The sequence below is a fragment of the Haemaphysalis longicornis genome, unplaced genomic scaffold, assembly GCF_048455015.1.
Source record: "Haemaphysalis longicornis isolate Haplotype H1 unplaced genomic scaffold, Haemaphysalis longicornis Haplotype H1 scaffold_12, whole genome shotgun sequence".
NCBI lineage: Eukaryota > Metazoa > Arthropoda > Arachnida > Ixodida > Ixodidae > Haemaphysalis > Haemaphysalis longicornis.
Genome location: NW_027526225.1, coordinates 117,288,440 through 117,301,066, shown reverse-complemented (window position 1 = coordinate 117,301,066; position 12,627 = coordinate 117,288,440). Strand labels below are relative to the sequence as shown.

At 47.4% G+C, this 12,627-nt stretch overlaps 1 protein-coding gene across 2 annotated transcripts in view; it reads right to left on the bottom strand.

Annotated features, from left to right (window-relative positions):
* The window catches only part of LOC144163357 (uncharacterized), a 281,121-nt gene that overhangs the window by 11,331 nt on the left and 257,163 nt on the right, over nucleotides 1-12,627 (bottom strand). For both annotated transcript variants that reach the window (XR_013320892.1, XR_013320893.1), the window contains exons 7-9: nucleotides 10,153-10,313; nucleotides 8,060-8,145; nucleotides 5,892-6,020 (exon numbers count right to left, since the gene is read on the bottom strand). The gene's annotated coding sequence lies outside the window, so the exon portion shown is untranslated. The remainder of the gene's footprint in view (nucleotides 1-5,891; nucleotides 6,021-8,059; nucleotides 8,146-10,152; nucleotides 10,314-12,627) is intronic.

The following is a 12,627-nucleotide window of genomic DNA, read 5'->3' as shown; positions in this document are numbered from 1 at the left end:
CTTCTCTCCTCCACGTACGCACCAAGCCCGATCACCCTCGCCGCGGGGTAGGCGAGGATCGCCGACGCTGGGAAACTAGCTTCTGCGACCAACGGGGGTGAGGTCGTGAGACGGTCGCTTTCACCAATTTCCCCACCTGTGATAATGTCAAAAAACAAAGTGATCGTTAGTGTGAATGGTGTAGAAACGTTAGCTTTAGTGGACACTGGTGCCGCAGTTTCGGTTATGAGTCTTTCTTTCAAGAATCGTCTTGGACACAAAGTTATGTTTGCGTGTGATCGCAATGTTCATTTCCGCGGTGTCAGGGGCGAGCATCTGCGCGCTATCGGCGTTTGTTCCGCGACAGTTACGCTTGGTGAAGAGGCATTCCGAACGGAGTTTATTGTGCTGGCGCAAGCTACCCATGATGTTATTTTGGGTATAGATTTCCTACGCGACAGCGGAGCTACGCTCGACTGTGGTACTGGCGAGATTTCTTTCCGGAGTGAAATTCTGCCCACACCAATTGACGATCCCGGCGAGACCAGCGCAGGTGTGCTTTCAGTTGCTGAAGACACCCTGTTACCAGCTATGGCAGCTTCGTTTATTCCGGTGAATTCTGCTCGTTTTTGTTCGAAAAGCTGCACTATTTTAATTGAAGGCGATGCGAACAACATGGTCAAGAAAAATATTTTGGTGCCCCGAGCTCTGGTCGAGGCCACAGACGGACGTAGTCATGTGTGGACGGTAAATGCATCCAGTGAGCCAGTAGTTCTTCCCTGTGGATTCAAGATAGCCAGCTTCGACGAACAAGTCAACGTCGCCATTCAAGCGGTGAATCACAACCCCGACCATACCACGACAGAAAAACCTGACTATACCGCCGCCTTTAAGCGCATGATCAACAACTCCCTTTCGTCCGTCGAACAGTGCGAACTACTGAAAACGCTCGCTCCTTATGCCTCGACTTTCGACTTTGCCCAGGGCGATCATTCCTTTTCCGTTCCTGCCTCCCGGCTACAGCATCGAATCAACACCGGCGATGCGACCCCTATACGCCAGAAGCCATATCGAGTGTCGCCTTCCGAACGAAAAATAATCAATGACCAGGCGCAAGAGATGCTAAGCAAAGGGGTGATTCGCGAGTCCTCAAGCCCTTGGGCCGCACCCGTGATCTTGGTCAAGAAAAAAGATAACTCATGGCGATTTTGTGTCGACTATCGTCGTCTCAATGCTGTCACCAAAAAGGACGTATATCCCCTACCGCGCATCGATGACGCTATCGACTGCCTTCATTCCGCTTCATATTTCTCCTCTCTCGATCTCAGGTCAGGATATTGGCAAATTCCGGTGCACCCATCCGACAAGGAAAAAACAGCCTTCGTGACACCAGACGGCCTATTCGAATTCAACGTCATGCCTTTTGGGCTTTGTAATGCGCCTGCGACGTTTGAAAGGTTTATGGACACCATTTTGCGCGGCCTTAAATGGGAGATATGTATGTGCTATTTGGACGACATCATAATCTATGGCACGACGTTTAGCGAGCATAACCAACGCCTTGGAATTGTTCTCGACAGGATTCAAAAAGCAGGGTTGGTTTTGAATTCAAAGAAGTGTCATTTCGCAGAACGTCAAGCAATCGTGCTCGGGTTTCTCGTCGACAAGGACGGTATTCGGCCCGACCCGCAAAAGATCTCAGCAGTTCGAGGCTTCGTCACACCACGTTCGTTAAAAGACCTCAGAAGTTTTTTGGGCCTTTGTTCCTATTTTCGACGTTTTATTAAGGATTTCGCCCAACTTTCTCACCCCCTGAATTGCCTGCTACAGAAGGACACCCCTTTTGTGTAGACGCCAGAATGTGAAGCCGCCTTTCAGCAACTAAAGTTTTTACTTACTTCGAGCCCAGTTCTTCGCCACTTCAACCCAGCTGCTCCTACCGAACTTCACACCGACGCCAGTGGAGTCGGCGTTGGTGCTGTACTCGTCCAGCTCAATAGCGGCGCGCAGCACGTCATCGCTTATGCCAGCCGAACGTTAACGAAAGCCGAACGTAACTACACCGTTACTGAACTTGAGTGTCTCGCTGTGATCTTCGCCGTTCAAAAGTTTCGTCCATACCTGTATGGGCGTCACCAGAGTCCTTCAATGCTTTACTGGTCACGAAACTGCTCCGTAACTCAATGGGAGAGCTTCATATGCTGCGTTTGGCCGCCGCGCGGTGGCGCCACCCTCTCACTGAGGTCACTCCTCAGGCGGCGTTGCGCTGGCTCGAACGGCGGAGCCGCGGCGAGTTGTGTTGGTTTTGTGCGGGAAAAAAAATGTAACGTGCTTCTCGCGCTCTTGTGATGCGACTTAAGTAGTGCAACGACGATGCCTAACATGTGTTGCGTCCCGGGATGTCGTTCCTTGTACAACGATACCACAGAAAATGTTTCCTTGTTCTGTTGACCGAGCGACAGGGAGCTGCGAGAGAAATGGAGGCGCGCCATTCCAAAGCAAGAAACGGGAGATTGCAGCTTCGATTATAAGTGTGTGACAGTGCGTGGAAATGCACTGTGTGTGAGAATGTAAAAAGCAATGTACCCTTTTGAGAGCATCGTGGACCTAGAATTGTACAAGGCTAACTTAAAGCCGGATTTTTGTCATATCAGTCAGGTTGTAGCGGTGCTTCATTACCTGTTTGCAAACTTGTATTACCTTGCACTCAGGCTTGCGTTTAAAAAAGCTTTGAGACGTCCTTGTGCTTTTACTTTTCATATTTCCGCGAATTATTCCTTAAGGTTCGTCTTGTTTGTTTTGTAACCGCGCGTGGCCGATTCCGGTTTCTTATCTGGCGTTTCAACCGGAGCGCCCGTTTGCTCTTTTTGTCCTACGTCCCGTCGGACAATATTGTTTGATATGAAAAGGGTGCCACCTTGTTGCCAACTTGATTTTTTGTTTCTTCGACAATGTTTTCGATCCCATTTCCACGGATCTGAAATTAATAACCTTCCGAGAGTAATGCATGCATAGCAAACGCCGCGCAACTCACTTTATTGACGTTCATCTGTGCACGTCGCACTGCGGACTGCTTCTTCGACGTTTGTGTTTCATTCTAGTCTTCTGTAGAACAGGAGCTCGCTAGCTCGCTGCGTTCAGAAAAGCTTTGCGTCGTTCTTGGCTACGTGGCAATATTCTGTTTCCTCCGTGTGCTCCACATCGCAGCGTGAAAAAATAAATTTTTGTACGCTGGACCACGCTCTTTTGTCTCCCTTCGTAACAATGAATTTTTGTTGCGTGTGATAAAATCAGTTTTATTGTTCTTTTTTCGCTTCCTGTTTTTGCAAAGATTGCAAAGCGTGGAAGCGGAAAGACACATGGTGCAACATATATCTCTTCGTGTTTTGATCCTTCGCGTTTCTGCAGCGTTTTTAGATGTTCTCAAGTATGTACCAATCATTTAAACGACAATACTATTGGGCTATCTCTTTTAGTGTTCTGTGCATTCGAGAGCAATCAATGGATTCATTAAGCGTAGTCTGAACGACGCATACTTGGTTTCTTTCAGTTTTTTTTATTGTATTATCGATAGGCCCGCAGCAGTCCGTGACTACGCAGCTACCGTATGTGTGGTATTTACAACTTTTGTTTTAAGAAAAGAAGAAATAGAGATTTAAAAATCCGAAAACACGACGGCGCAGCGCTTGTACCAGAGCACGCAGAAGCCGTTGCCATTCGCGGCCGAAGTCTACGGTAATTTACTACGAAAAATAAAACCCCATTGAAGGCAGGTGATGACTGGACTATTCATCGCTAACTACTACGAAAAAAAAACACACTTAATCAGCGCGCAGACACCAAAAGCAGCGAGCGTTTGCACGCCAAGAGCAGGCCAATACGCCGCGAAAGCGGCGGCTGGATGACCTTCGTGCGGCGGTGGCGCCTGTAGTGGCGCACGCGGTCCCTATATGAAACGAGCGCCGAAGTTTCGTGACCAGTAAAGCATTGAAGGACTCTGGCGTCACTTCTCCATCATCACGGACCACCACTCACTATGATGGCTCGTTGGCCTGTGGGACCCATCTGGTCGGCTCGCTCGCTGGGCATTGCGCTTACAAGAGTACGATTTCTCTGTGTCGTACAAGAGCGGACGCCGACACACTGACGCAGACTGCTTGTCACGCCTTCCTGTCCCGGCGCCTCCGTGTGACGACGATCACTTTGATGACTGTCTGGCATCTCTGTCGACTGCAATTCCCACCGCCTCCAACTTGAAGGAAGAACAACTGAAGGATAGTTCTTTAAAAACCATGTTTGATGCAGCGCAGCGAGCGCAGCCATCGTGCCCGTTTGTCGTGCGCGACGGCTTGTTGTTCAAGAGTAACTATTCGGTGGATGGCGCCCGCTTCCTTTTGGTTGTTCCAGCTAGCCTTCGCGCCGCCATTTTGCATGCTACGCACGACGACCCCACAGCGGGTCACCTTGGCTTTGTGCGCACGCTACATCGGCTCAAATAGAATTTTTACTAGCCAGGAATGCGGCGACTTGCGAAGCAATACGTTGCCGGCTGCCTGCAATGCCAGCGTCATAAACGCCCTGGGAGCCCTTCGCCGGGACCTCTGCATCCCGTGACTCCACCTACGTCACCATTTGAACAAGTCGGAATAGATCTTCTTGGACCTCTACCGAAGTCTTCGACAGGTCACCGGTGGATTATCGTGTGCGTCGATTACTTGACACGATACGTCGAGACGGCCTCTCTCGTTGCAGCTACAGCTGAGGACGTCTCAGCCTTCCTTCTGCATTCTGTTATCCTTCGTCATGGCGCTCCGCGCGTTATCATCAGTGACCGCGGGCGACAGTTTACGGCAGACGTTTTAGAAGAACTATTGAGACTTTGTGGCTCTGTCTCTCGCCATAGCACCGCATACCATCCGCAAACTAATGGTCTGACGGAGCGCACAAACCGCACGCTGACCAATATGCTATCAATGTATGTTGCGTCCGACCAGAAGAATTGGGACACTGTGCTGCCATTCGTTACGTACGCCTACAATACCGCCAAACACGAAATTACTGGCTATGCTCCATTTTTCCTACTCTATGTCCGTGCTCCACGTACATTTCTCGACAGTATCTTGCCCTTCTCACCCCATCACCACCTTTCACTTGCCCAAACTTTGTGCCGTGCTGAAGAGGCGCGCCGGCTCTCCCGTATTCGTACTCTGAGCTCGCAAGCTCGTACCAAGGCTCGCTACGATGACCGACATCCTCCCATCGCTTTCACTCCGGGCGAACAAGTTTGGTTATGGACTCCGGTGCGCAAGAAAGGACTGCACCAAAAATTCCTCTCCACTTACTCCGGACCGTTCGTGGTGCTCTCCCGCTTCAACGATGTCAACTATGTCGTCGCCAAAGTCACGTCTAATGGTCGCCGCTCGAGCAGGACACAGGTCGTGCATGTAGCTCGCCTGAAACGCTGTCACTCTCGCACCCCTTAACTCGCTCGGCGAGCTTCGTCTGCCCCGGGGGAAAATGTAACGAGGGAAACGGAAGAAACGAAACTTGCAGAGAAGACGACGAAAAACGAACTGACCAGCCGCGAGTGGTAAAGAGGAGGAAGACGTTGGTGCTGCGCGCTACTCGCTCTGTGCTCACCGCTCCCCGCCTGCGGATTCCCTGCGCACTGGCCGCCCCATCTTTAATAAAGCCCATCTCATTCCCTACGACCGTGTCAATATTGCACTTTGCAGTGGAGGGACAAAGTTTATGATTCGCTTGGCTGCTCAGCAAGGAGACTGGTGAGTTTTATATTCCTAGTCATGCCTGAGCTTCGGATATGGCAAGGTTGGCTGCACGGATGAAGGGAGGGGCAATGTATACGCTCTGGCAGCCACCAGGATTGTTGTCGAAGCAATGGTAGGACTCACCTGTGCACACAAGCCGCACTGGGTATCGGGACAGCAGTATAGTCCAAGACATCGGTGGGCATTTGGACATGTGACACCACGACCTTCAGCAGGAACAGGCACAGCTTTCCAAAGTACACCTCACGACGACTGCGATAGTAGCAACAACAGAATGGGTAACTTTACACACATTTTTTTATGTACTTCCCAGATAGCAGGAAATGAACTGTTTCTTCGCCCAAACTACCAACAAGGTACACCACTTAAATGTTCGACATTGCTAACGCTGCCCTTTTCAGAAAGTCCTGGAAATAGTACTGCAAGCGCAATACAGAACAGCAGGAACTGAACTCTTTTGTTGTTTCGTCTAAACTAACAACAAGCTACACCACTGGAGACTTGCTAAACCTTCAGAACGGCCGTGCTCATGCGTAAATGAAAGTTGCGGCGGCACTGCGTTTCTATAAACAGTAAACTAACAATGGGACGAACAGGTTCACCGTCTGCGCATGGCCGACTACGCTTTTTAAGCACTTCACTGATAACGATGCCAAATGGTGTCGGGTTGGATTGTCAGGTATACCTCCGGCGCATTGTGGCCATACTGGAAAAAGGATTAAGCCGAATACGGGTGCGTTTTCGGGAGATTTTTGTTTCGGTCGTACAATCGTACAAAACCATGAAAATTCGGGAGTCTCCCGGATAATTCGGGAAACCTGGCAGGTATGCGAACCCGAACCATTATTTTTTGAGCCTGCTGAACCCGAACCAGAACTGAACCGAAAAAAGAAATAACGGTTTCCGGTTCTCGACTAAACGGTTCGACCATCCTGTTATTGATAACGGGTGGTAAGTGTCATTAGGGGCTTCTTTCTTTCACGCACCATCAACTTCGCAATCTCTCGCTCACTTCTACCTTTTGAATGAATCAAAATGCTCCGAACACGCTCATCACGGTCACAAAATGGTGACAATTTGATTACTTGATTGACTGTGAGGTTTGTTAATGCGCCGGCGCAACGCAGGCGATAAGGCGCGCCGCAGTGGAGGGCTCCGGATTAATTTTGACCACCTGGGGATCTTTAGCGCGCGCCGAAGAAAAGCGGCCGTCACGGCCGGGAATCGAACCTGCTTCTTTCGACTCAGCAGCACGACGTCTTAGCCACTGAGCCACCGCGGCGGGTGAGGTAAGCGAAGATACGTGTCTATTCGAAATTCTAGACTGTGTTCTTTCGAATTGACAGGTGTGCCCAGCGTTGGGCACTCTACGTTTGGTTTCACTGATTTCCGCTAGCATCTTTGGTAGTCTCTTGTACAGGTAAAGATGCTCTTCACAGGCAAATAAAACGCCATGTTGTGTGCACGGGCGTGTGTTTGCTCGCTTTACGTGGAAGTTTTCTTTGTTGATTGTTTTGCAATGGGGATGCAGGCAGCATTTGCTCTTGATTGTTGCAGTAAGCCCGGCCTATATTTTCAAATTTGACAGTAGTGTTGCAGCTCATTTTAAAAAACCACTAGTTCGAGTGAAGAAAAAAAAATACTTCAGTTTTGATGAATTTAAAGTATACAAAACTGATTTTTCGCACCTTGCTAATAATTCAGTTCTGAAACAGTTCACGAACCGGTTCAACACTCCGAACCAGTTTGCGAACCGGTTCGTGGATAGAATTAGTCAAACCGGAACTGAACCAGAACAAAATAAATTTACCTGAACCCAAATCGTAACCGAACCCGTATTTTTTTCGGTTCGACACACTGCTTATGACGTAGTGAGCGGTGTGAAGAAAAGTGACCTCATTGCACAGCCACTATGCGATCACGGGGATATGTGTAAGCTGGTCATTACCACCAGGTAGTAGCACCATCACATTGCTGCGGTGCCACAATATCTTGGAAACATTAGTAAAGCTGCACTGTTTTTTTGCACTGTTTCTTCAAATAATGACCTGCCAATTTTTTCCCAAAACATCTGCTGGGGATTTGCTAAAGCTTAGCCATGAGATGTGGTATTACTCCTAGCAATTGCCGATGTTACGACATCCTAATTGCTGTGGCAACCCACGCTGAATAGCAAACGTTGCCTATGTCCCTCGAGAGTGGCTGCAGATGTTTCAGATGCGCATTCTTCCTATCTGGTGGGAAGCTTTGAGTGGCACCTCGGCCAAAGAAAAAATGTGCAAGCCACTCACATTCGGAATGATGGGATGTGCATCACTTGTGGTTGGAAGGCCGTTCCAGCAGACGATGAACCAGTGGCCACCGAGCTGACACAGATCTAAGAAAAGTTACTGCGATTACCATGATGGGTAGGCAACCGTACTAACTGTTCCGTCCAATAAGACACTCCTACAGATATGGGACAAGACGTGAACTCTAGCCCCATGACTGATTCTTTGTTTCGTCTTTGTTCTTCTAGTGCTGCAATCCTCCTGCAGTCTCTATGCCCTCAGCAAGATGTTGCCTCACATGTAGCAAAAGAAAAAAAATGTTTGCTTTTGTGCGTTTTTAATGGGCACATAATCGAACACTGCTGCAGTGTACTGATCCCAAAAATTTGAAGCAGCACATCTCAGCTTAGAAAACTTTCATATCAGAGACAGGTATGCACGGTCTTATGTGCTTAGGAAGCACGTAACGTCCTAGCTCTGAGACATGGTTAGGTGGATCCAAAGGCTCAGCAACGCCCATTCGGCCCTTGTGCCAGGGGTGCCATCAAGTTTTTCACACTAGTTGTGCCAGCAACCGAGTGGTAAACTTTCCAAGCGCTCCTTGATCTCTTTAGCTAGCACTGCGATTCTTAATTAGCGCTACTTGTTGTCCAACACTAAGGTGTCGTAGTTGGTACTGATACATGTTTGACTGCGCTGAGTGGGTAGAAAGGATGGAAAAGGATGCAGAGGCCGTACACAAGACAAGCATAAACTATGAACTGCCATATTCACAAAATACAAAGAGCCATACACACACGCAGTGGAGAAGGTTGAAAGGGCAACAATTATATACAATACACTCATACATGCGATTATAAATGCTTTCCACTACCCATATATAGCTGCTTGTATTTTATGAATAAACCTGTTGATAGTTTACACTCATCTTCCGTACGCTTTGCGTGTCCTGCTCCATGCTTTTCAACCACTCAGCACAGCCAAATATGAAGTAGCTGTTGGGCTTCTGCTTTTGTGTCTTTTAACACTACCCCAGGTGGCTTTCCAAGTGTGGCCCAGGGCTGTGCTTACATCAGAATATCTGTTGTCTATGTGGACTTTGATAGCGCTTTGAGACGAAGGCGTAGGGCAGGAAAGATGGTAATCAGGTGGGATGGGCTTCGGGCAGCATTCTTGTTTCCGCTGCACTGAGCTCTCCTTTCAAAGCAGGAATCAACTCGCCCAACAATATATAACATGACCGTGTTTTTAGAGGCGAAGCACCCTAGGGGCTCGGGCTGTCGGCGTCTCCTCTCGTTGCACGTATTCACGGGACTAAAACACCGGGACACTCATTCTCCAACGCCTAGCACTAGAACATTTCATATGCGTGAGAAAAACGGATGCTAAAAGAACACACCGGTACACTCGTTTTCCAATACCTCACACTAGAATGTTTCATTTCCATGGGCAAAAACGTGTACTAAAAGAAAATACCAGGACACTCATTTTCCAATGCTAGAACGTTTCATTTCCGTGGAGAAAAACAGGTACTAAAAGAACGCGCCGGGACACTCGTTTTCCAACGACTCTTGCTAGAACGTTTCATCTCCATGGGCAAAAACGAGTACTAAAGGAACGCTTCGTGCTTCAGAGACACGAGACTTACAGCAAAGCTGTATACCTCTACCCCTCAATGGTTTCATCTCCATGAGCAAAAAAAAAACACCAAGGCACCAAGGCCTAAGGCGCAGGGCGCTCAGCATTGAAACCGCATTGTGGATGATAAGGCGCCTGTGAGCAATGGGACCTCCCACCATGTGTTCCTCGTAAAGATTAGGTTTGTAGATTATCTTTGAAGGCTAGGCAGAATCTAGGGAGACCAGCCGGGCGCAAGCGACAAGCTCCGCTTCTCCGACACCCAATCAGCGCATGCCGTGTGGTAAAAGATAGACTTACAATCTTTGAATAGACTTATACATTGCATGCTTCGCCTCTCCCAGGGTTTCATGTTAGAGGAGATGGCCCAGTTTTTTTTTTTTTTTTTTCGTTCCAGTTTGCTTTCACTTCATTCACACACCTTAATTCCTGGCAGCATCGCTCCTTTTCTCACTAAGTTCGAAATAAGCACTCACCTGTTAGCCTAATTGGTCTTGGCTCCTTTCTGCAGTCATTAGTTTCGTTTCCATGGAAAAGATGGTGGAGTCACCGCTGAATGATTTTTTGGTGTCTGTCGACTGACAGTGTTCATTTTTGGAGAGTGAGACGTCTCGGTCCAACTTTGATGCCTCCTTTTCTGCAGAACAGAGTACTTGCATTAAAAACCAAGAAATACTCCGTGGCCTTTTTTGTTATATAGGGAAGGTCTCAAGCCAGACAGGGTGAACTAAAGCCTCTTGCCGCAAAAGTGGTGAGTCTATGTTGCGGTCAGTGGTACTGGAATGAATTCCTGGTGTTGATGATGATGATGATGATTTTGGGTTTAATGGCGCAACGCCGACAAAGGCAAAGAGCGCCATGACAATGATGAAAGAGATTAGAAAGATTTGTAAAGGAGGCACTAGTTTAAAAAGGTTTACTCAGGGGGTTGGTGTATAGGGCCATAATTAAAGCATAGTGAGTATACTAAGATAAATAGTGTATAGGGTCATATTAAAACAGTGAGTGTAAGCACCTAAGGTGTAAAGTCTCAGGTTCCACCACTGTTTTAAAACACATAATGAACAGAGGTGAGGTTATGGTCTATATGATATGTATTTTAAAAAGTCTACATCTGCTAGGTAACTAAAAACTTTTTTGTATGGGAACATTGGATGGTCTGATAAAAATAGTGAAGGGTGCAAGGGGATGTTATATGTGTAAGCTTCATTAAAATGACGTTTCCTTTCAGTGATGCACATGTCACACTCAATAAGTATATGAAGGACAGAAAGCTGACCCCCACATCGATGGCACTGTGGCTTGTTTGCGTCTGTTAAAAGGTATGAGTGTGTGATGTGTGTGAGGCCAATTCTTAATCTGCATAATGCTACCTCTACAAATCTGTCATGTTTTTCAGCAGGGGGCTTTTCTATTTTGGGCTTAACGATATGTAGTTTATTCTCTACTTCTCTGTCCCATTGCTGCTGCCAGTGGTCCCGCAGCTTCCTTCTTACAAAAGGTTTCAGATCTTGATATGGGACCTCGTTTACGTCTATGCTGCTTCGAAGGGCGGCAGCTGCAGCACTACGGTCAGCAGCTTCATTTCCAGCAATGCCGCAGTGGCCAGGAACCCAGCAGACTGTGACAACGAGTTTCAGGCCATAAGCCGAGTAGAGAGCTCTTAAAACACAATTAAAAGTGGGGTTTCTACTGACCTTCCGAGATGAAAGATTTGAGACGACACTCAGAGAGTCCGTGTATATAACTGAGTTCTTAATTTTGATTTGAAGAATGTGGTTTAAAGCCAGTAGTATACCGTACGCCTCTGCAGTGAATATACTTGTGTTCGTGTTCATCGTTTTGGACACATTAAGTAGGGGGCCATTTGCAGCACAGGATACGGCTGTGGTAGTTTTTGAGGCATCTGTGTAAAATTCAGCTGCCTTGTATTTGTCTTGGAGGAACAGAAAATGCTGAGTGATGACAAAGTTTGGTACATTTTTCTTATGTATTTCTCTAAAGGACATGTCACAGTGAATTGGGAAAGTGTCCCACGGAGCGACCAAATCATAAACTGAGGTACAGTAGACATCAGTGAGAGGAACTTGGAACTCGCTGACGAGGTGTGAAACTGCCAGCGGGAAAGGTGGAGCTATAGATGGTCGGTTTACAAAGAGATGATAAGTTGTGTTATTTTTCATTATGGTATTCAGAGGGTGTTCCTTCAAAGAAGTCATCTTTGCGGCATACATCAGAGCAGCGTAGGCGCGCTGGTACCCTAGAGACCACTGGTTTGATTCGACATGAAGGGATGGAATAGGACTTGTTCGATATGCCCCTGTGGCCAAGCGAAGCCCCAAGTTGTATACAGGGTCCAACATTTTGAGTGCTGTTTTGGTTGCAGACTGGTATACAATGCAGGCGTAGTCTATTCTTGACCTAACGACACTATTAAGAAGTGCTAGCAGACATTTTGTATCCGTACCCCAGGACTGATGAGATAGTATCTTTAAATGTTCATTGTTTTCAGGCATTTTACTTTTAGTAATTTAATGTGTGGTATGAATGTGAGCTTGTGGTCGAGCAAAATACCTAGAAACCTGTGTTCCTTTTTCACTGGTATGGGCTGACCTCCTAACGTGATACAAGGAAGAGGCTGTACACCACGTATCCTAGAAAAGACAACAACAGCACTTTTATCAGCGTTAAACTTAAAACCATTTCTTTCAGCCCATGTAACCAGCCTGTTGACACTTAATTGGATTTGACGTTCACATATCGACAGATTACAGGATTTAAAGCTAACTTGGATATCGTCAACGTAGGCAGAGTATGAAACAGTCCGAGGCAGCACAGTTTTAAGAGAACTCATTTTAACAATGAACAGTGCACAGCTCAGCACTCCTCCCTGGGGTATGCCATTTTCTTGAACAAATGTTCTAGACAGGGCAGTCCCCACACGGACACGA